Below are 22,136 nucleotides of genomic sequence, written 5' to 3'. Positions count from 1 at the left end.
ACGAAAAAATGATGTTTTGCCATTCGTGAACCCAGGTTCGTCGTTGAGTACACCATCGCAGGCGCTCCTGTCTGTGATGCAGCGTCAAGGGTAACCGCAGCCATCGTCTTCGAACTGATAGTCCATGCTGCTGCAAACGTCGTCGAACTGCTCGTGCAGATGGTTGTTGTCTCGCAAACGTCCCCATCTGTTGACTCAGGGATCGATACGTGGCTGCACGATCCGTTACAGCCATGCGGATAAGATGCCTGTCATCTCGACTGCTAGTGATACGAGGCCGTTGGGATCCAGCACGGCGTTCCGTATTACCCTCCTGAACCCACCAATTCCATATTCTGCTAAAGGCATTGGATCTCGAACAACGCGAGCAGCAATGTCGCGATACAATGAACCGCAATCGCGATAGGCTGCAATCCGACCTTTATCAAATTCGGAAACGTGATGGTACGCATTTCTCCTCCTTCCACGAGGCATCACAACAACGTTTCACTAGGCAACGCCAGTCAACTGCTGTTTGTGTATGAGAAATCGGTTGGAAACTTTCCTCATGTCAGCACGTTGTAGGTGTCGCCACCGGCGCCAACCTTGTGTGAATGCTCTGAAAAGCTAATCATTTGCATATCACAGCATCTTCTTCCTGTCAGTTAAATTTCGCGTCTGTAGCACGTCATCTTCGTGGTGTAGCAATTTTAATGGCCAGTAGTGTACATGAGGACTATTTTAACAACAGAGATAAGTATACAAGGTGCTCGAAAATGGATTCTAGGAATAGGGTTGTAAATGCTTGTCAGTTTACTGTAGGTCAGAGGCAATAAACATACAAATCACACGAGATGTATCTGGACTACTAAATTGTCTGTTCGCTTTTGCTGGAACGAAGCCACAAGATGGGAATGTGAAATTCATAGATTGTGTGAAGGAAGGAATTATTCTGGCTCTGTGATGATCTCCTAGTGATATATTGCAATATCGCAGAATTGTTAGAGCACATGAGATAAGGTTCATAACCAGAAACAAGCAAATAATCCTGAATCATGCACAGATCGATGGAACCTTTTGTGTTACTGCGCCGTGGCGGACGATACACACAACATGAATTCTGTCAGAACGAAGTTCTACTCTCAGAGATTAGAGTGTTACATCGTGACGATATAGAGATTAATGATTACACCGGAAAATGTTCACCGCCTTTGAACTGTACGATTTTGAAGAAAAAAGGTTAATGTCACAACGTACGGACACAGTTACAGATGGCAAAAGATTGGCTCACTAACACACTACGACAACCAGTTCGTCACCTACGCGAACGTAACGCTAGGGCTGCCAAAGGTATGGATGGACACTCGGTGCAATCTTGTTTCTGACCTACGTGAATGGCACTTCAGTCCTACGAGTGGTTCACAGATAACAGTTCAAGTTTTAACCTCACAAAGACACATATTATGCAGTTTCAAACCAACTACTGAATGAAGCTCAGCGTGTCAAATTCCTTCGAGTGCACGTGGACAACGCATCACAAAAAATGGTTCAAATGGCTCTGAGCACTATTCGACTTAACTTCTGAGGTCATCAGTCGCCTAGAACTAATTAAACCTAACTAACCTAAGGACATCACACACATCCATGCCCGAGGCAGGATTCGAACCTGCGACCGTAGCGCCGGCCAGAGTGGCCGAGCGGTTCTAGGCGCTACAGTTTGGAACCGCGCGACCCCTACGGTCGCAGGTTCGAATCCTGCCTCGGGCATGGATGTGTGTGCTGTCCTTAGGTTAGTTAGGTTTAAGTAGTTCTAAGTTCTAGGGGACTGATGACCTTAGAAGTTAAGTCCCATAGTGCTCAGAGCCATTTTTTTGCGACCGTAGCGGCCGCTCGCCTCCAGACTGTAGCGCCTAGAACCGCATGGCCACTCCGGCTAGCCAACGCAGTGCAATGGAATCAGCACATGGATAAACTAATCAATACTCACAGTTGAGCATGTGAGGCCCTTCGTATCATTATGTTAACTTATTTTACATAATTATTTTCACTCCGTGTCGATGGAATTCTGAGGCAATGCACCTAACGGAAATGAAATGTTTTTTCATCGGAAGCGAGTAGTAAAAATCTTGCAGAAGTCTTTTAGGGATTTGGAGTTTACACTCAGTTCCCAACATGTTTACCCCTTAAAGGTTTCAGCTGAACTGTGATCGGCACAGCCTCAAGATACCAGAATAATTTTCATATTGAGTTTGTTCGTATTTCAGAGTAGAGTTGTGTACTCTGGTGGTGAGATGTTTGAGAAGCTTTCGTCAACCATAAAGAAAGAAATTGGGAAACCCTATCAGTTCAAAATAAAATAAAAAACTTATGTCATTGGCCACTCATTCTACAAATTATCTGACTGTCTAGTTTCAGGGGTTGGAACAGTTCTGTTAGCTACATGCGAGGAACAGTGTTTGTTATAAAGCTGTGTGACAAGTAATAATGTGCTAGAGATTTGAATCAGTATCAATAGATATAAAAACCAGGTGGGATGGACAGTGCATACCAGAACATGGGTCGTAGGTAGACCATATGTAACACCGTATCGAGCCACTGTTGTAATGCATCAGTACTCTTCTACACGTACAGTATGCTGGTTTCTTTTTTTTTTTACTGAAAAAATGTAAACACCCAATGTTTAAATGTTAATACAAACAAATGTGCTTGAGTGATAAATGGCTGTTTCGTTACGTTTCAAAAATGGCTCTGAGCACTATGGGACTTAACTTCTGAGGTCCCCAGTCCCCTAGAACTTAGAACTACTTAAACCGAACTAAACTAAGGACATCACACACATCCATGCCCGAGGCATGCCGGAGCGGTCGCGCGGTTCCAGACTGGAGCGCCTAGAACCGCTCGCCCACTCCGGCCGGCGTTACATTTCCTTTCGAATTATTACCTACTTCGTCACGCCTGATTCAAATACCTCAAGCAGAAGTGGATAAGTTAAACATCGTAGAACGGAAATGGACATGTTTCCGGACATGGATTTCTGTTCAGAATATTATGTACTCACTTTTCTTTACGAGTTCTAGAAGTTTGTAACGGGAATTTCGAAACACCTCGTATAACAGAACTAAGACGCAGCAGCTTTTTCAAAGTAGCAACTTCCTCAGTGCTTTACTCTATTAAATCTAGACTGCATAAGAGCGAACATCATTATGTATTAAATAATAATTTATCGTCAATGCAGGGTACAGAATAAGTTTCTATGATGTCTTTGTCTTATGCTAATGTGCTTGTATCTCTTATCGTTCCTGCTAGATCTCGTTTCCTGGCTAGACCCTGAGAACTCAGCCTCATTTTACCTTACTTTTGCATCGCAATACGTGCCATATTGATGTACTGTCAAAAGGCATTTCAGAGATGAATAATGTGAAATACCATACGAGCAATGTTCTTACAATCTCGCGGTAACTTAAAAAAAAGCGTACAAAATCCCGTTTAAGTGAGACAATCGCTCTTTAACTGTGCAACGGCAAATGTTTGCTAGCGATCGCTACGGAGATCCCCGGCCCGACCATTTTCTCGATTGCTTCTGAATAATGCATCAGCGTAACATTAATTGGACGCGTATCTTTGTCACGTGCGTTGCAATAACAGTGGCGTAATACCAGCTACCCTGCTTGTTTATTCTTTGTCCGGCCTTCTCTTGGTCGATTGACGTCACTTTCTATTATATGAGCTGATTTTTCGCCATGTCTAAAGAAAAAAAAAAAGGAATTTGACTAATGAATTCCGTGTGCCTCTCATTTTCTACGCTTACATGAATTATCAAGAATTCCATTAACTTACGTTTCCTCTTCCACGTAGAAATCAGTCAGAGGTTACAACATAGGCAACAGGGGGAAAAAATCCACTTTAATGATGCCACTGAGCCTGGGTCGATTGTGGGGCTCTCTGTGCGAATGAGACAACGACGAGAGGAAAACAAATGCCCCCACGCCGTACGCCTTAAGGGGAGCCGGAGGTGCCTATGCTGCCCATGTTAAAATCACTAAGTTTGAGGAACATTTATGAATAAACTACCAAATAGAAAAATTTGAATTTTTTTTACACATAGAGTGGTTTAGTATTGCAGTTATGACAGAGGGATTTTGGAGTATCTTTTCTAGTTTCCTTCCAATTATTTTTTTTATTAATGACCCAAATTTTTTTAAAAATAATTGCTTTATAATTAAACTGAAATGAAACTACTGAACATATTGCCAAATGGCTGTGTTACAATGTGAGTTTGACCACTAGGAGTGCTGTATAAAAATTTCATCTCTCTAGCTTGAGTGGATTTTGAGAAAATGTTCCTTATATTCGAAAAATTCTAATTTATGGGAAATGGCTATCAAAGTTTCTCAATACATTCCTGCCCTATAGGATGGATTATCAGGGTCTTCTTCTTCATCCTCCAAATGCTTCCTCTTCTGTCTTCTTTTCTGGCCTGTTGTTCCATCATACTTCATTTGCCTTTCTCTTCTTTCTGCTCCTCTTATCCTTTCTCTGTCAATATTTCTTAGTGCTCGTACAGTGTTCACCCCAGCTGTAAATCCTAATGCCTTCGGAACTTTACACTTCACACTGTTCCCGTGGTTGTAGGTTGCTATTGCATCGTAAATGCCAAAGTGCAGTGTTTTTATGCTTACAAACACCCTTTTAGGAATCACTTTCCTAATCAAATTGTTTACGCTCTCATTAGGATTCTGTGTCTTTCCGTGTAGACATTTGTGTAACAATTCTGGCTGTGCTAAGTCATGAAAAATTGATTTTATTGCATTTATCACAGCTGCTGGCAAACCATGTTTGTGATCATAGTCCTTTTTTGCATTATATTTGCACCAGGAATCTTTTGGGCACAGGCTGTGTTGAGGGTATTCATTGGAAGAGGCAGTATGAAGGAACAATGCCCACACTGCTTTTCGCATGTCACTAACATTACTAGTATTTTGCCTTATATCATACCCATAGTATCTCTGTAGACGTCCAATCACCTCATCAGTAAGCCTGCCTCTCCCTCCTATTGTCTTTCCATCACTGAGCTTACTTGAACCCAAGGTTTGTTTGAGCCTTCGAAGCCGTGCACCCATACGCTTTTGCACATGCCCAATGCATTCCAACTTTTCAACTACAAATTCATTTCCATATGGTTTCAGTTCCTCTATAGTCTTGAAACCTTTGGAGTCACCATCCCCAAGGTAGTATTTGCTAGAAGATGTCACAGCACTATGGCCGGCCATGTGTTGCTTAGCAGAAGAACGCACTGTTTCAGTAATTGTAGTAATGCAACTTGGTATTAGTGTTAATTTTCTTTTCCCTACGTTATTCCTCTTCTTATATACACGGTTACTAAAACGTGGCATCGTAACCAGAACAACGCTTTACACAAGAAGTATAATACTACCAACAACAGGCGCAACACTGAACTAATTCGAAACGGTAAACAGTAAAGAGACGATGTTCCGCGCTCTTAGCGCTTCATTTGTCACAGAAAACAATGTAGCCAACCCTTGCACACTCGCTGTATGCGTAACATAAGGCGCTGTATGCGTAACAGGCCAAGAAAATCCCAAGCAGTTCGCCAGGAAGTCACGAGAGGGTGTTAGATGCATTCAGCGGCCGCCCATTTCCTATGCATGCGTGGGGGAAAATGGTAATAACTCCACTTCTAGGGCGAGTAGAACAATAATTCAAAGTTTACATTAAAAGGAATGTTCCAATTAATTTTCAGTAGCAAAAAAAAAAAATCGTAATTTTTTGGATTTTACCACCTCCGGCTTCCCTTAAGCTGGTAGCTGCAGAGAATATTCAATGGACATTCGGAAGAACCAGGAGTCAACTTCCTTCGAGACATCGATGGTCAGGTTTTCTGTGGTTTCTGTAAATAAGTTAACGAAAATGCTGCTGTGGCAAAGCTGACTGCCTTGCCCATTGTTCCGCAATCCGAGTTTCTGCTTCGTGCCTAATGATCTTGTTGTTGACTACAACTTAAACCTTCTTGTTTTATCCATTATCAATAACATAAGCAGCGGTAGTAATGACAGTAGTAAGCGAGGAAAGAAAGGACGAAAAGGAGCAGTCGTCAAGTAGGAGACTCGGAGGTGTAAGGTCAGCTGTCCGACAGGAAAAGCTTTCCTTCATTAGTGCACAATGGCCCTTACATCGCGCTCAGCGAATGCAGTCTGTTAGATTAGATTAGATTCAGTTTTCGTTCCATAGACCCAAAAATGGGATGATTCTCCTGAGTGTGAAACATGTCAGAAAGTATAACATAAAAAACAAAGATCATTTAAACATAATACTCACTTCCCTGATCATTAGTCAGGAGATTGTCAAAATATGTGAATACATTACAATAAACTGGAACTGTTAATATTTACGGAATTAATACATTGTCAGATTGAGACATAGTTATTCACTTTTAATATATTTATCATACACAGAATACCTAATCTTGACTGTTGTGACCATTTTCTAACAAAATTGAAATCTATCAAACTTTTTTACTTAAGCTGATCTAACAGTCTTTGTTAAGGTTCAAATGGCTCTGAGCACTATGCGACTTAACTTCTGAGGTCATCAGTCGCCTAGAACTTAGAACTAATTAAACCTAACCGACCTAAGGACATCACACACATCCATGCCCGAGGCAGGATTCGAACCTGCGACCGTAGCGGTCACGCGGTTCCAGACTGCAGCGCCTAAAACCGCACGGCCACACCGGCCGGCTCTTTGTTAAGGGGATCCATGGATAGAGTACAAGGAGTTGCCTGCCAAAAAGTCTTTCAAACTCTGTTGAAATTGTGCTTTATCTGAATCAAAGTTTTTAGTGGTCGTTGGCAATTTATTGAAAACGTGTGTTCCTGAATATTGGACCCCTTTTTGGATCAAGGTAAGCGATTTTAGTTTTTTGTGTAAATTGTTCTTATTCCTAGTGTTGACAATATGTATTGAGCCATTAGTTGGAAACAGGGGCATATAATTTGAGACAAATTTCATTAAGGAGTAAATATTCTGAGAAGCAATTGGTGGAATGCCCAGTTCCTTGAACAGGTTTCTCTGTGATGTTCTTGAACTTTCACCATAAATGAATCTTATTACACATTTTTGCACTCTAAAAAGTTTAGTTCGGTTTCGCGAGATACCCCAGAATACGATCTCGTATGACAGAATATAATGAAAGTAAGCAAAGTATGAAGTTTTTTTAATATTTATGTCTCATACATTTGACATCGTTCGCATTGCAAATACGGACTTGTTTAGCGCTTTAGTATTTTGTGGTATGCCCTTCCCAACTGAATTTATTACAAAGTTGTAAGCCCAGATATTTAACACAGTCAACCTCCTCTGCCTGCATGTCTTCATATGTTATACACTGAAGTGCGTGTAGCGTGTCTTTTCAAAGTTTAATTACAGTGAATTAGCTCTAAACCATTTACTGTCAGTGAAAATTTATTTAGCAGTCATTTCGAAACCTGTACTTGATTTGCTATTTACTTCAGTTTTGTATCATCTGCAAACAAAGCAAACTTAGCATCTAGCATTGTAACAGACAAGAGGTCAATAATATACACAAGAAAAAACAATGCAGTTAAGATGGAACCTCGAGGAACACCACATGTAATTAATTCCCAGTCAGATGACGACTGACTGCTTGCTCGTTTATTTCCTGTTAGTTAGGTAAGGCTCGAACCATTTTGCAGCACTGCTAGTCACACGAGAATATTCTAACTTGCTGTCATTCATACAGTCAAAGGCTTTTGACAAGTCACAGAAAATGGTAGTAGCCTCTAATTTGTTATCTGTTGATAATATTGACTCCGACTGGTGCGTCTATACTCTCAAGTATTGTTTCATGTTTGTGACGTATCATAATGAGGGAAGCGAGATGGTAATAACCAGTGAAACTTCCTGGCAGATTAAAACTGTGTGCCCGACCGAGACTCGAACTCGGGACCTTTGCCTTTCGCGGGCAAGTGCTCTACCATCTGAGCTACCGAAGCACGACTCACGCCCGATCCTCACAGCTTTACTTCTGCCAGTATCTCGTCTCCTACCTTCCAAACTTTACAGAAGATCTCCTGCGAACCATGCAGAACTACACTCCAGGAAATTGAAATAAGAACACCGTGAATTCATTGTCCCAGGAAGGGGAAACTTTATTGACACATTCCTGGGGTCAGATACATCACATGATCACACTGACAGAACCACAGGCACATAGACACAGGCAACAGAGCATGCACAATGTCGGCACTAGTACAGTGTATATCCACCTTTCGCAGCAATGCAGGCTGCTATTCTCCCATGGAGACGATCGTAGCGATGCTGGATGTAGTCCTGTGGAACGGCTTGCCATGCCATTTCCACCTGGCGCCTCAGTTGGACCAGCGTTCGTGCTGGACGTGCAGACCGCGTGAGACGACGCTTCATCCAGTCCCAAACATGCTCAATGGGGGACAGATCCGGAGATCTTGCTGGCCAGGGTAGTTGACTTACACCTTCTAGAGCACGTTGGGTGGCACGGGATACATGCGGACGTGCATTGTCCTGTTGGAACAGCAAGTTCCCTTGCCGGTCTAGGAATGGTAGAACGATGGGTTCGATGACGGTTTGGATATACCGTGCACTATTCAGTGTCCCCTCGACGATCACCAGTGGTGTACGGCCAGTGTAGGAGATCGCTCCCCACACCATGATGCCGGGTGTTGGCCCTGTGTGCCTCGGTCGTATGCAGTCCTGATTGTGGCGCTCACCTGCACGGCGCCAAACACGCATACGACCATCATTGGCACCAAGGCAGAAGCGACTCTCATCGCTGAAGACGACACGTCTCCATTCGTCCCTCCATTCACGCCTGTCGCGACACCACTGGAGGCGGGCTGCACGATGTTGGGGCGTGAGCGGAAGACGGCCTAACGGTGTGCGGGACCTTAGCCCAGCTTCATGGAGACGGTTGCGAATGGTCCTCGCCGATACCCCAGGAGCAACAGTGTCCCTAATTTGCTGGGAAGTGGCGGTGCGGTCCCCTACGGCACTGCGTAGGATCCTACGGTCTTGGCGTGCATCCGTGCGTCGCTGCGGTCCGGTCCCAGGTCGACGGGCACGTGCACCTTCCGCCGACCACTGGCGACAACATCGATGTACTGTGGAGACCTCACGCCCCACGTGTTGAGCAATTCGGCGGTACGTCCACCCGGCCTCCCGCATGCCCACTATACGCCCTCGCTCAAAGTCCGTCAACTGCACATACGGTTCACGTCCACGCTGTCGCGGCATGCTACCAGTGTTAAAGACTGCGATGGAGCTCCGTATGCCACGGCAAACTGGCTGACACTGACGGCGGCGGTGCACAAATGCTGCGCAGCTAGCGCCATTCGACGGCCAACACCGCGGTTCCTGGTGTGTCCGCTGTGCCGTGCGTGTGATCATTGCTTGTACAGCCCTCTCGCAGTGTCCGGAGCAAGTATGGTGGGTCTGACACACCGGTGTCAATGTGTTCTTTTTTCCATTTCCAGGAGTGTAGCACTCCTGAAAGAAAGGATATTGTGGAGACATGGCTTAGCCACAGCCTGGAGGATGTTTCCAGAATGAGATTTTCACTCTGCAGCGGAGTGTGCGCTGATATGAAACTTCCTGGCAGGCGTGAGTCATGCTTCGGTAGCTCAGATGGTAGAGCACTTGCCCGCGAAAGGCAAAGGTCCCGAGTTCGAGTCTCGGTCGGGCACACAGTTTTAATCTGCCAGGAAGTTTCATATCAGCGTACACTCCGCTGCAGAGTGAAAATCTCATTCTGGTAATAACCAGTGCTGGCAGATAGCCTATTTCAGTCGAATAGCATCAAGGAGGCCGTTGGATTTAACGTCCCCATCCGATAGACCGATCACCATCCACAGTACATGCCCTCACTTCATAAGACACTGCGGAGACGTTTGGAATATAATCTAGGACGCCTGAGCAATGATTGTCAGGATCCGACCTCTCTCCGCCGCTTTGGTCACCAAATACTGTTGACAAAAATTTCTGCCAACATCAGGATTCGAAGCGCCTATCTCCAAACTGAAAGCCATCACAGAGCAAAGGAGAACGTGACATATACGATTTAAAAAACACTCTCCGTTGTCGCAGTGACACTGTCGTCTTGAGTTACGCTGTTCCACCACAACACAGTACTTTCATCCGAGTGTCTCATGCCCAAACGACGTTTGCGCTGTTGATCTGCTGTGAGATGAGAAACAGTTCAAATTTCTACATCGACGAGGCTGCCCTCTGGCGGCCATAAGGTAAATATAATTCTCTCGAAAGTTTGTACCTCAAGATGTCTGTTACATGAGGGACTTCAGCACAGCACGAATCATCTACTTTGAAAATCCGAAATGTTAACATAGAATCACCGTGTTGTTATGCCCCAGCGCTCAAAGTGCTCTTGAACAGCTTATTATCCCAGACAAGCACATTTAGACCTCGATATCGGCGCCACTCATTCACTAAAGCGCCAAAGAAGCTAGTATAGGCATGCGTATTCAAATACAGAGATATATAAACAGGCGGAAGCGGCACTGCGGTCGGCAACGCCTTTGTAAGACAACAAGTGTCTGGCGCAATTGTTAGATCGGCCACTGCCGCTGCTATAGCACGTTATGAAGATTTAAGTGAGTTTGACCGTGATGTTACAGTCGGCGCACGAGCGATGGGACGCAGCATCTCCGAGGTTGCGATGAAGTGGGGATTTTCTCTTAAAACCATTTCACAAGTGTGCCGCGAGTATGAAGTATCCGGTAAAACATCAAATCTCCGACATCTCTGCGGCCGGAAAAAAGATCCTGCAAGGACGGGACCAACGACGACTGAAGGGAATCGTCCAGCGCGATACAAGTGCAACCCTGCCGCAAACTGCTGCAGAATTCAGTGCTGGGCCATCAACAAGTGTCAGCGTGCGAACCATTCAACGAAACATCATCGATGTGGGCATTCGTAGCGGAAGGCCCAGTCATGTACTCCTGATGACAACGTGACGTAAAGCTTAACGCCTCGTCTGGGCCTGTCAATACTGACATTGGACTGTTGATGACTGAAAACACGTTGCCTGGTTGGATGAGTCTCGTTTCTAATTGTATCGATCGGATGGACGTGCACGGGTATTTAGACATCGTCATGAATCCATGGACGCTGCATGTCAGTAGGGGACTGTTCAAACTGGTGGAGGCTCTTTAATGGTGTGGGACGTGTGCAGTTGAACTGATATTGAACCTCCGATACGTCTACGTACGACTATGACAGGTGACACGAACGTAAGCATCCTGTCTGATAGCCTGCATACATTCATGTCCATCGGGAAATTCCAGCAGAACAATGCGACACCCCACACGTCCAGAATTGCTAGAGAGTGGCTCCAGGAACAGTTCTGAGTTTAAAGGCTTCAGTGGTCAAATGTGTGTGAAATCTTATGGGACTTAACTGCTAAGATCAACAGTACCTAAGGTTACACACTACTTAACCTAAATTATCCTAACGAGAAACACACATACTCATGCCCGAGGAAGGACTCGAACCTCCACCGGGACCAGCCGCTCAGTCCATGGATGTAGCGCCCTAGACCGCTCAGCTAATCCCTCGCGGCTTTAAACGGTTCCTTTAGCCAACAAACTCCCCAGACATGAACATTATTGAGCATATCTCGGATGCCTTGTAACGTGCTGTTCAGAAGATATCTACAGTCCGTCGCACTCTTACGGATCTACGGACAGCTCTGCAGGGTTGATGGTGTCAGTTCCCTCCAGCACTGCTTCAGACACCAGTCGAGTCCATGACACGTCGTGTTGCGGCACTTCTGCGTGTTTGCGGAGACCCCACACGATGTTAAGCAGGTGTACCATTTTCTTTGGCCCTTCAGTGTATGCTCAAACAGCGTCCGTTAGATTTCGCAAAACTTTCTACTTGGCAATGAATGTTGATTTTGTTGCAAAAATGTTTTGGAAAGCTACTGCTCACTAAGCACAACAGCTGTGTCTACTGAGAAAACTAGCGATTTCGGTAACGATGGTGTAATATTGCACGAACAGTTGAAATCTAAGTGTAAAATAGATGGTATAAGATCCTAACATCAGGTGATTACGGTTAAAGTAAGTATTTTATATATATATACGTTGAACGATCTTTCTCAGATACATACCCACTATCCAACAAAGGTTTGAGGTAATTGTGCTTCTGAGAATATATAACATCTCTTTGGGAGAGAACTGCATATGATTATCCTGGCGTGGTTGGTAAATGTATAATGTCTAGCAGTAGGAGGTCTGAATGGACTGAATAGGTGGAGAGCCATTCAGTTGCAAGTGCTGGTATTGTTGAAAACCTTACTTCATAAGTTAAGCACAGAAGGTAAACTATTCATTTATATTGATTCTTACTGTTGATTCACCTACATGATACCCCGCAAGCCACCTACTGGTGTTTGGCGAAGGGTACTTCTGGTACCGCCGGCCGCTGTGGACGATCGGTTCTAGACGCTTCAGTCTGGAACCGCGCGACCGCTACGGTCGCAGGTTCGAATCCTGCCTCAGGCGTGGATGTATGTGATGTCCTTAGGTTGGTAAGGTTTAAGTAGTTCTAAGTTCTAGGGGACTGATGCCCTCAGATGTTAAGTCCCATAGTGCTCAGAGCCATTTGAACTTCTGGTACCACTAACAGATCCCTCCTACCCTGTTCCACTTGTGAATGGCGCCTGGGAAGAATGATTGTCGGTACGTCTCTGTATTCGCTGTAATTTCTGGAATTTTCTCGTCATTATGCGAGCTATATGTTGTCCGATTCTTGCCAGGAAGTAGTCTCTCGAAATTTCAACAGTAAGCCTCTCCGAGATGCACAATGCCTCTCTTGTAGCGTCTACCATTGGAGTTTGTTGGGCAACTCTGTAACGGTGTCGTGCCGACTGCTCAATCCCGTGACAAAACGCGCCGCTCTTCGTTGGATCTTCTGTGTCTTTTACCAGTGGTGAGGATCCCACATAGATGAAAAATACACAGGCAAGAATCGGTAGAAAAAGCGCCTTGTAAACTTCTCCTTTCGTGGATGTGTTACATTTCCATAACATTCTTCTCGCGAATCTCAGTCTGGCGTTCGATTTTCCTACCGTTTGTCTTATGTCATCATTCCAATGAAGGTCACTCCGGATACATATTCCGAGGTATTTTACGGCAGATACCGTTTCCAGCAATTTATCTTCAATAGTGCAGGTGTATTATAGTGGCTTTGTTTTCCTACGTATGTGCGATACGTTACATTTATTTACATTCGGAATCAACTGCCACAGACTGCACCATTCATCAGTCCTCTGCAGGTCATTCCGCGAATCGGTGCCGACTTCTGGCGCTGCTACTCTCTTACAAACAACCGCACCCTCTACGAATAGTCTTAAAGACCTTCCGACGCTTTCTACGAGACCATTTATAGACAATGTAAACAGTAACAGTTCTATCACACTTCCTTGTGCTACTGCGGAAATTACATTTACGTCGGTCGATTTTGTTCCGTTCAGAGCGACGTGTTGAGTTCAATCTGCAAATAAGTCCTGAATCCAGTCGCAAATGCCGGTCGGGGTGGCCGTGCGGTTCTAGGCGCTACAGTGTGGAACCGCGCGACCGGTACGGTCGCAGGTTCGAATCTTGCCTCGGGCATGGATGTGTGTGATGCTATTAGGTTAGTTAGATTTAAGTAGTTCTAAGTTATAGGGGACTGATGACCTCAGCAGTTAAGTCCCATAGTGCTCAGATGGTATAACAGGTGTAGGATTCGTTATGAATAGGAAGGTAGGGCAGAGGGTGTGTTACTGTGAACAGTTCAGTGACCGGGTTGTTCTAACCAGAATCGACAGCAGACCAACACCGACAACGATAGTTCAGGTATACATGTCGACATCGCAAGCTGAAGATGAACAGATAGAGAAAGTGTATCAGGATATTGAAAGGGTAATGCAGTATGTAAAGGGGGACGAATATCTAATAGTCATGGGCGACTGGAATGCAGTTGTAGGGGAAGCAGTAGAAGAAAAGGTTACAGGAGAATATGGGCTTGGGTCAAGGAATGAAAGAGGAGAAAGACTAATTGAGTTCCGTGACAAGTTTCAGCTAGTAATAGCGAATACCCTGTTAAAGAATCACAAGAGGAGGAGGTATACTTGGAAAAGGCCGGGAGATACGGAAGATTTCAATTAGATTACATCATGGTCAGACAGAGATTCCGAAATCAGATACTGGATTGTAAGGCGTACCCAGGAGCAGATATAGACTCAGATCACAATATAGTAGTGATGAAGAGTAGGCTGAAGTTCAAGACATTAGTCAGGAAGAATCAATACGCAAAGAAGTGGAATACGGAAGTACTAAGGAATGACGAGATACGTTTGAAGTTCTCTAACGCTATAGATACAGCAATAAGGAATAGCGCAGTAGGCAGTACAGTTGAAGAGGAATGGACATCTCTAAAAAGGGCCATCACAAAAGTTGGGAAGGAAAACATAGGTACAAAGAAGGTAGCTGCGAAGAAACCATGGGTAACAAAAGAAATACTTAAGTTGATTGATGAAAGGAGGAAGTACAAACATGTTCCGGGAAAATCAGGAATACAGAAATACAAGTCGCTGAGGAATGAAATAAATAGGAAGTGCAGGGAAGCTAAGACGAAATGGCTGCAGGAAAAAAGTGAAGACATCGAAAAAGATATGATTGTCGGAAGGACAGACTCAGCATACATGAAAGTCAAAACAACCTTTGGTGACATTAAAAGCAACGGTGGTAACATTAAAAGTGCAACGGGAATTCCACTGTTAAATGCAGAGGAGAGAGCAAATAGGTGGAAAGAATACATTGAAAGCCTCTATGAGGGTGAAGATTTGTCTGATGTGATAGAAGAAGAAACAGGAGTCGATTTAGAAGAGATAGGGGATCCAGTATTAGAACCGGAATTTGAAAGAGCTTTGGAGGACTTACGGTCAAATAAGGCAGAAGGGATAGATAACATTCCATCAGAATTTCTAAAATCATTGGGGGAAGTGGCAAAAAAACGACTATTCACGTTGGTGTGTAGAATATATGAGTCTGGCGATATACCATCTGACTTTCGGAAAAGCATCATCCACACAATTCCGAAGACGGCAAGAGCTGACAAGTGCGAGAAATATTGCACAATCAGCTTAACAGCTCATGCATCGAAGCTGGTTACAAGAATAATATACAGAAGAATGGAAAAGAAAATTGAGAATGCGCTAGGTGACGATCAGTTTGGCTTTAGGAAAAGTAAAGGGAAGAGAGAGGCAATTCTGACGTTACGGCTAATAATGGAAGCAAGGCTAAAGAAAAATCAAGACACTTTCATAGGATTTGTCGATCTGGAAAAAGCGTTCGACAATATAAAATGGTGCAAGCTGTTCGAGATTCTGAAAAAAGTAGGGGTAAGCTATAGGGAGAGACGGGTCATTTACAATATGTACAACAACCAAGAGGGAATAATAAGAGTGGGCGATCAAGAACGAAGTGCTCGTATTAAGAAGGGTGTAAGACAAGGCTGTAGCCTTTCGCCCCTACTCTTCAATCTGTACATCGAGGAAGCAATGATGGAAATAAAAGAAAGGTTCAGGAGTGGAATTAAAATACAAGGTGAAAGGATATCAATGATACGATTCGCTGATGACATTGCTATCCTGAGTGAAAGTGAAGAAGAATTAAATGATCTGCTGGACGGAATAAACAGTCTAATGAGTACACAGTATGGTTTGAGAGTAAATCGGAGAAAGACGAAGGTAATGAGAAGTAGTAGAAATGAGAACAGCGAGAAACATCAGGATTGATGGTCACGAAGTCAATGAAGTTAAGGAATCCTGCTACCTAGGCAGTAAAATAACCAATGACGGACGGAGCAAAGAGGACATCAAAAGCAGACTCGCTATGGCAAAAAAGGCATTTCTGGCCAAGAGAAGTCCACTAATATCAAATACTGGCCTTAATTTGAGGAAGAAATTTCTGAGGATGTACGTCTGGAGTACAGCATTGTATGGTAGTGAAACATGGACTGTGGGAAAACTGGAACAGAAGAGAATCGAAGCATTTGAGATGTGGTGCTATAGACGAATGTTGGAAATTAGGTGCACTGATAAGGTAAGGAATGAGGAGGTTCTACGCAGAATCGGAGAGGAAAGGAATATGTGGAAAACACTGATAAGGAGAAGGGACAGGATGATAGGACATTTGCTAAGACATGAGGGAATGACTTCCATGGTACTAGAGGGAGCTGTAGAGGGCAAAAACTGTAGAGGAAGACAGAGATTGGATATACGTCAAGCAAATAATTGAGGACGTAGGTTGCAAGTGCTACTCTGAGATGAAGAGGTTAGCACAGGAAAGGAATTCGTGGCGGGCCGCATTAAACCAGTCAGTAGTCTGATGACCAAAGAAAAAAAAAGAAAAAGTGCTCAGAGCCATTTGAACCAACCAGTCGCAAATCTGGTCCGATACTCGATAAACTCGTATGTTTTTCACTGAAAGAGAGAACGGAACGGTGACAAATGCCAACCTGAAGTCAAGGAACACGGCATCAGCCTGAGCGCCATAGTCTACGGCACTGTGGATCTCATGGGAGAACAGGGCGACCTGAGTTTCGCAAGATCTCTGTCTGCGGAATGAATGTTAATTTTTCTGTTTTCGTTTCCCAAAAAGGTCATAATTCTTGAGCATAAGGCATGTTCCATAATTATATAACAGACGTCAATGTTAAAATCACCACTCATTACCGTGCCTAATAAGGTGCAGGAATCCACAACGGCAATCTAAAACCAGTCGTCTCGGTCTGGGCACATACAACTTCCGTGTGGTTTTAAAGAGTGTCTTAGACCACTGTTCTCGCAAAAAAGTGGCACGTTGAGGTAACGATGATAAAGATGAATAGGGCTCACCCACCCTTCTCTCCAAAGCCGACAACAAACGCACAGTGAAATTGAGGTATGCAGTCCTCGACGATGCGAGCTGTGTGAACATGGGCGCTCTCATCTTGGAACACAGCATCACCATTGGGGAACAAACATTAGACCTTGGGATGGACCTGACCAGATAAAATGGTCACACAATCCTTGGCAGAAACGCAGCCTGGCACAGTACCCATGCCATGTTTCACTCTTGAGATGTAGACTCGGCCGAAAGTTGGAAACAGTGTGAAATTAGACTCAGTCCACAAAATGAATTGCTTCTGTTGTCCTAGAATGCAGGTTTTATGGCTTCGGACCCACGTTTTTTGGTTACGAACATCTGAATCACAGATGAGTGGTTTTGGAATTCCAGCCTGCCCTATACTATCCTGCTTATGGAGATCCTTTGGTGTTGTTTTCGCTCTGACGGGATTAGCGAGTGCGACGTTCAGTTCTGTACTGACTTTTGCAACTGTCGTCCTTTTATTTTTCGCCACAATCCTCTTCAACGACCATCTGTCACGATCATCTCACACACACTTTCGACCGCGTTGTGAATTGGCGGGTCGTGTTTTTCCTCTCTTGGGTGGTGCAGTATAAATCTTCGATTCGATGCCTCTTGAAACGCCAATTACTTCGGCTCCCTTTGTTACAAAAGCACTTAACACATGGGCACCAACAATCTGCCCACGTTCGAATTCATTGAGGACCTGCATAATGCACTCTACATCTACATCTACATCTACATTTATACTCCGCAAGCCACCCAACGGTGTGTGGCGGAGGGCACTTTACGTGCCACTGTCATTACCTCCCTTTCCTGTTCCAGTCGCGTATGGTTCGCGGGAAGAACGACTGCCGGAAAGCCTCTGTGCGCGCTCTAATCTCTCTAATTTTACATTCGTGATCTCCTCGGGAGGTATAAGTAGGGGGAAGCAATATATTCGATACCTCATCCAGAAACGCACCCTCTCGAAACCTGGCGAGCAAGCTACACCGCGATGCAGAGCGCCTCTCTTGCAGAGTCTGCCACTTGAGTTTGTTAAACATCTCCGTAACGCTATCACGGTTACCAAATAACCCTGTGACGAAACGCGCCGCTCTTCTTTGGATCTTCTCTATCTCCTCCGTCAACCCGATCTGGTACGGATCCCACACTGATGAGCAATACTCAAGTATAGGTCGAACGAGTGTTTTGGAAGCCACCTTCTTTGTTGATGGACTACATTTTCTAAGGACTCTCCCAATGAATCTCAACCTGGTACCCGCCTTACCAACAATTAATTTTATATGATCATTCCACTTCAAATCGTTCCGCACGCATACTCCCAGATATTTTACAGAAGTAACTGCTACCAGTGTTTGTTCCGCTATCATATAACACGCACAACATAGAACACTCACAACATAGAACACTTTTCTGAGTACGACATACTTGCAACGTGCTGAAGACGTTGCAGAGGTGAAGTTCGTGGCCAAATACAACAGCGCAAGCTGCAGAATTGACTAGCGTCTGTATTTATGTTCAAGTGTGCATTTCTCGCGGCGCTTCCATATTTCTGTCCATCCCCTGGACACTGATTACTGCTGATAGCACGCGCAGTAACAACTGCATATACGGTAACAGACAGCACAACTATTATACGAGGTTCGTTCAATAAGTAATGCCCCACATGTTTTTTTCTCAGAACATATTTATTTTTAAGAGTCAGAATTTAGTGACAATATACATCAACATGTCTTGTCCATGTCCTGTCTTTTTACGTAGTCTCCATGGCCGCACACCGCCGTTGTTGCAGAGCATATATTCCCTGCTGGTAAAAGCTCTTGTCCTGTAGGTGTAGCCATGTTTTCTCTCTATGACTGACACTCTCGTCATCTTCAAAGTGTGTCCCCCACAAAGAATCGTTAAGCAACCCGAACAGATGGAAGTCCAAGGGTGTCAAGTCTGGACCGCAGGGTGGATGAGGCAATGATATCCAACTCAGTTTGGCGATGAGTTCCCGGGTTCTCAGACTTGTGTGTGGGTGTGAATTATCGTGCTGGAACAAGATTTCTGCTATATTCTTGTCCGATCGAGCACGTCGGAAACGGTTCTTGAGTTTATTCACAGTCTTCACGCATGCCTCTGTATTGATGATTGACCCTCTTGGCATCACATCCTGGAGAATGACGCCATCGCAATCCCAGAAGACTCTCACCATGACTTTTTCGACAGAGGGGGTGGTGAATGAGGATGAAGCCACTCCATGCATTGCCTTTTTGTTTCCGGTTCAAAGTGGCGCACCCAGCTTTCGTCCCCCGTAAAGATCGGTGACAGAAAGGCCTCTCCATCGCTCTCAAAAGACTCCAACAATTCAGATGAATTCGTTGAATCTTGTGGTCCACTATGAGCATTCGTGGAACACATCGTGAGCACCTCTTTGAATATCCAAGAGCCTCGATCATTGCAGACGCACTTCCATTGCTGACCGACAACTGTAAAGCCAGCTGTAGAGTTGTGATGCACCGGTCGGCACGAATAATGGCATCCGCACGATTCATCATGTCTGGAGCAGTGGCTGTGGCAGGACGTCCACAGCGTGGGTGATCCTGGAGCTCCGTTTCTGCATTTCCTGACGCTGTAACTTTCTTTGCCCACCGCGCAACAGTACTCCTATCAACTGCAGCATCACCATACACTGCGTACAAACGTTTATGGATGTTCGCCACATTTTCTTATTCTACACACAAGAATTCAATAGCAGCACGCCTGTAAGGCGAATCGCATGTAGACGCCATTTTGACGCTGTACTACGGTTCGGCCATCTGCCAGAACGGTTCTAAACCACCGGTGCACAGACCAAACATCAAATGTGAAGCACCAACAGGGCGTTTGTCCAGGTGTATTAATGGATCTTTTGAAAAGAATGTGGAACGTTACTTACTGAAGAACCCTCCTACATATAAAATGTTCCATTACTAATACCACCATTTACGTTTTTACAGCAACTACTACTACTGAAATGTATGTGGCTAAGATTAACGATAAAATTAATATTAATGCTTACGTTACGATTTTTATGGTAATGGTAATGATGTTTTAACTACTGACGACACCTTTGGCACGAATGTTTTATCTATCTCCACTGCAGGACGTGATTTTAGTGTATTTTGCTTCTGATGAAGGTATATTTAGATAGACCGAAACCGTGGTCAAGGATTTTAATAAATCTTTATCCTGCAACTGTTTGGCTGTTATCATTTACCGTGAATATTTTTATTCACTTTGACGTTTTCTAAGAGGTAGTGAGACATTCTTATTAATTTGATAGTAATATTTACTCTAATATTCTATATTAACGAAATATTAGTGTGCTCTCTCTCTCCAGCGAGGTTTTTTTTAAAAGTTTTGTGAACTTTTATAAGCTGATTTCCTTACTGACTGCACATCAAAGCTTCCTTGTAGTCTTACAGCACGTTCACGGATATTGAAGTTTTCACATATACTGCAGACATAACAACATGAGTAGCATGTGGACAAGGGAGAAACAGAGCTAAGTAGGGATTTTACGCGCGTCCATTTTCGGAAAACTGTGGTTTGGGAGCCAGACACGGCCGACGGCTGCTGTTGCAATCGCAGATGACGTCAAACGGCGCGTTCCGTGTGACGCAGGCGCCGTATATCGTGAGGCTGGATTTCCCGTCCGCGTCCACGACGGCGCCGCGTACCTCGCCCCGTGTGAGGATGGCTCTGTTGACGAAGCGTGGCGCCTTGTCTGCGGGAGCGCGTCTGACCTCATCTGCCGGATGAGCGCGTATTAATGGTTAATCATGAGTAGAGGTATCCAAACATCGCAGTACCCACATCCTGCGAGACCTCACTTAGTGAAAACTAGCCAGTATGCAGAGATGGCAGCGGATCATTTGTATTGCAAAAACAGACATAATGTCTAACAGGATTGCAGCAATCAGTGATTTTATAATGTTACTTATAATCCGTCTTGACGGCAAAATTTTTATTCATATGACCGGTTTCGGTCACATGATGCGTCGCGCAAAATGTGAAAGTTGCTGGATTTGGACGGGTTACTCCTGTAACCGAAATATCAGATCTGAAGATGGTTCTAGATGAACCGAAACCGATCATATCAATAAAAATTTTGCCTTTTGTATTGGCTATCACGCCGGTGCGGGCGTGGAGGGGCTCCACCTCCAGCTGCCAGTGCGTCCCTGTTACGCACCGCCCTTCGGTTACGCACAGTGGTGCTGTACGCACTGCTGCTGCTTTTCAGTTTGGTAGGTCAGCACACGGCAGACATCAATAAAGCTTGTTCCGCTTATCGGGTTTACCTGAGATACCACAGCGAACCCCGTCGCCGCCTCTATCTCGCCACTCACAGTAAACGCTGTAGCGGCCTCAAGGTGGAAGCTGTCCCTCTCTTCATTTGTAGAGACTGAAGTGTAGCGTAGAAAGGATTTCATCAAATTCGGTGTTAAGCTTTCAAGTAAGAGATTTGTATGGGGCAGGACGTTCATACCTCCTTGCTCCACAACAGCTGCATGTGCACACTGAGATCTACGTACCGTTTGGTTTATGATGAGGAAAACTGAGGGTACCAAAGCAAAGCCAGATACGCTTCATCCGCTTTCAAATGTTCCTTTACAAAGGAAAACTCGTGAGTATTGCTCCAATTTAATACTCGTACCACTGGAAAGCACGAGTTGAAAGAAATGTACCAGAAAATGGACAATAATGCACAGAACGTAGGGCTCAAAGTGAATCGAGACAAAACAGAGTTCATGCAATTAGGAAGAAGACAAGAGCAGGCAGAATTTCTTGAGATAGGTGGCAAGAGGTTCAAGAGAGTAGACCAGTTCAAATACTTGGGATCTTGGTTTACCACGGACAACAACATAAAAAGTGGACGTGAAGGAAAGAATAGCAGTGGGAACGAAATGCATGCATTCACTCAGAGAGACGTTTGGTTCTAAATCGATCTCAGTGAACACTAAGATGAAAATCTACAACACAGTGATATACCCAGCAGCAATGTGCGGTTCAGAAACATGGAGCGTGACTAAGCGAGAAAGGGACAAACTATTAATATTTGAAAGAAGAGTAATGAGGAAGATATGGCGACCAGTTTTACATAATGTAGAATGGAGGAGGAGGAAAAACGAGGAAATCTAC

This window comes from Schistocerca cancellata, chromosome 9 (assembly GCF_023864275.1).
Source record: "Schistocerca cancellata isolate TAMUIC-IGC-003103 chromosome 9, iqSchCanc2.1, whole genome shotgun sequence".
NCBI classification, from domain to species: domain Eukaryota; kingdom Metazoa; phylum Arthropoda; class Insecta; order Orthoptera; family Acrididae; genus Schistocerca; species Schistocerca cancellata.
Note: the sequence above shows the minus strand (reverse complement) of the source record.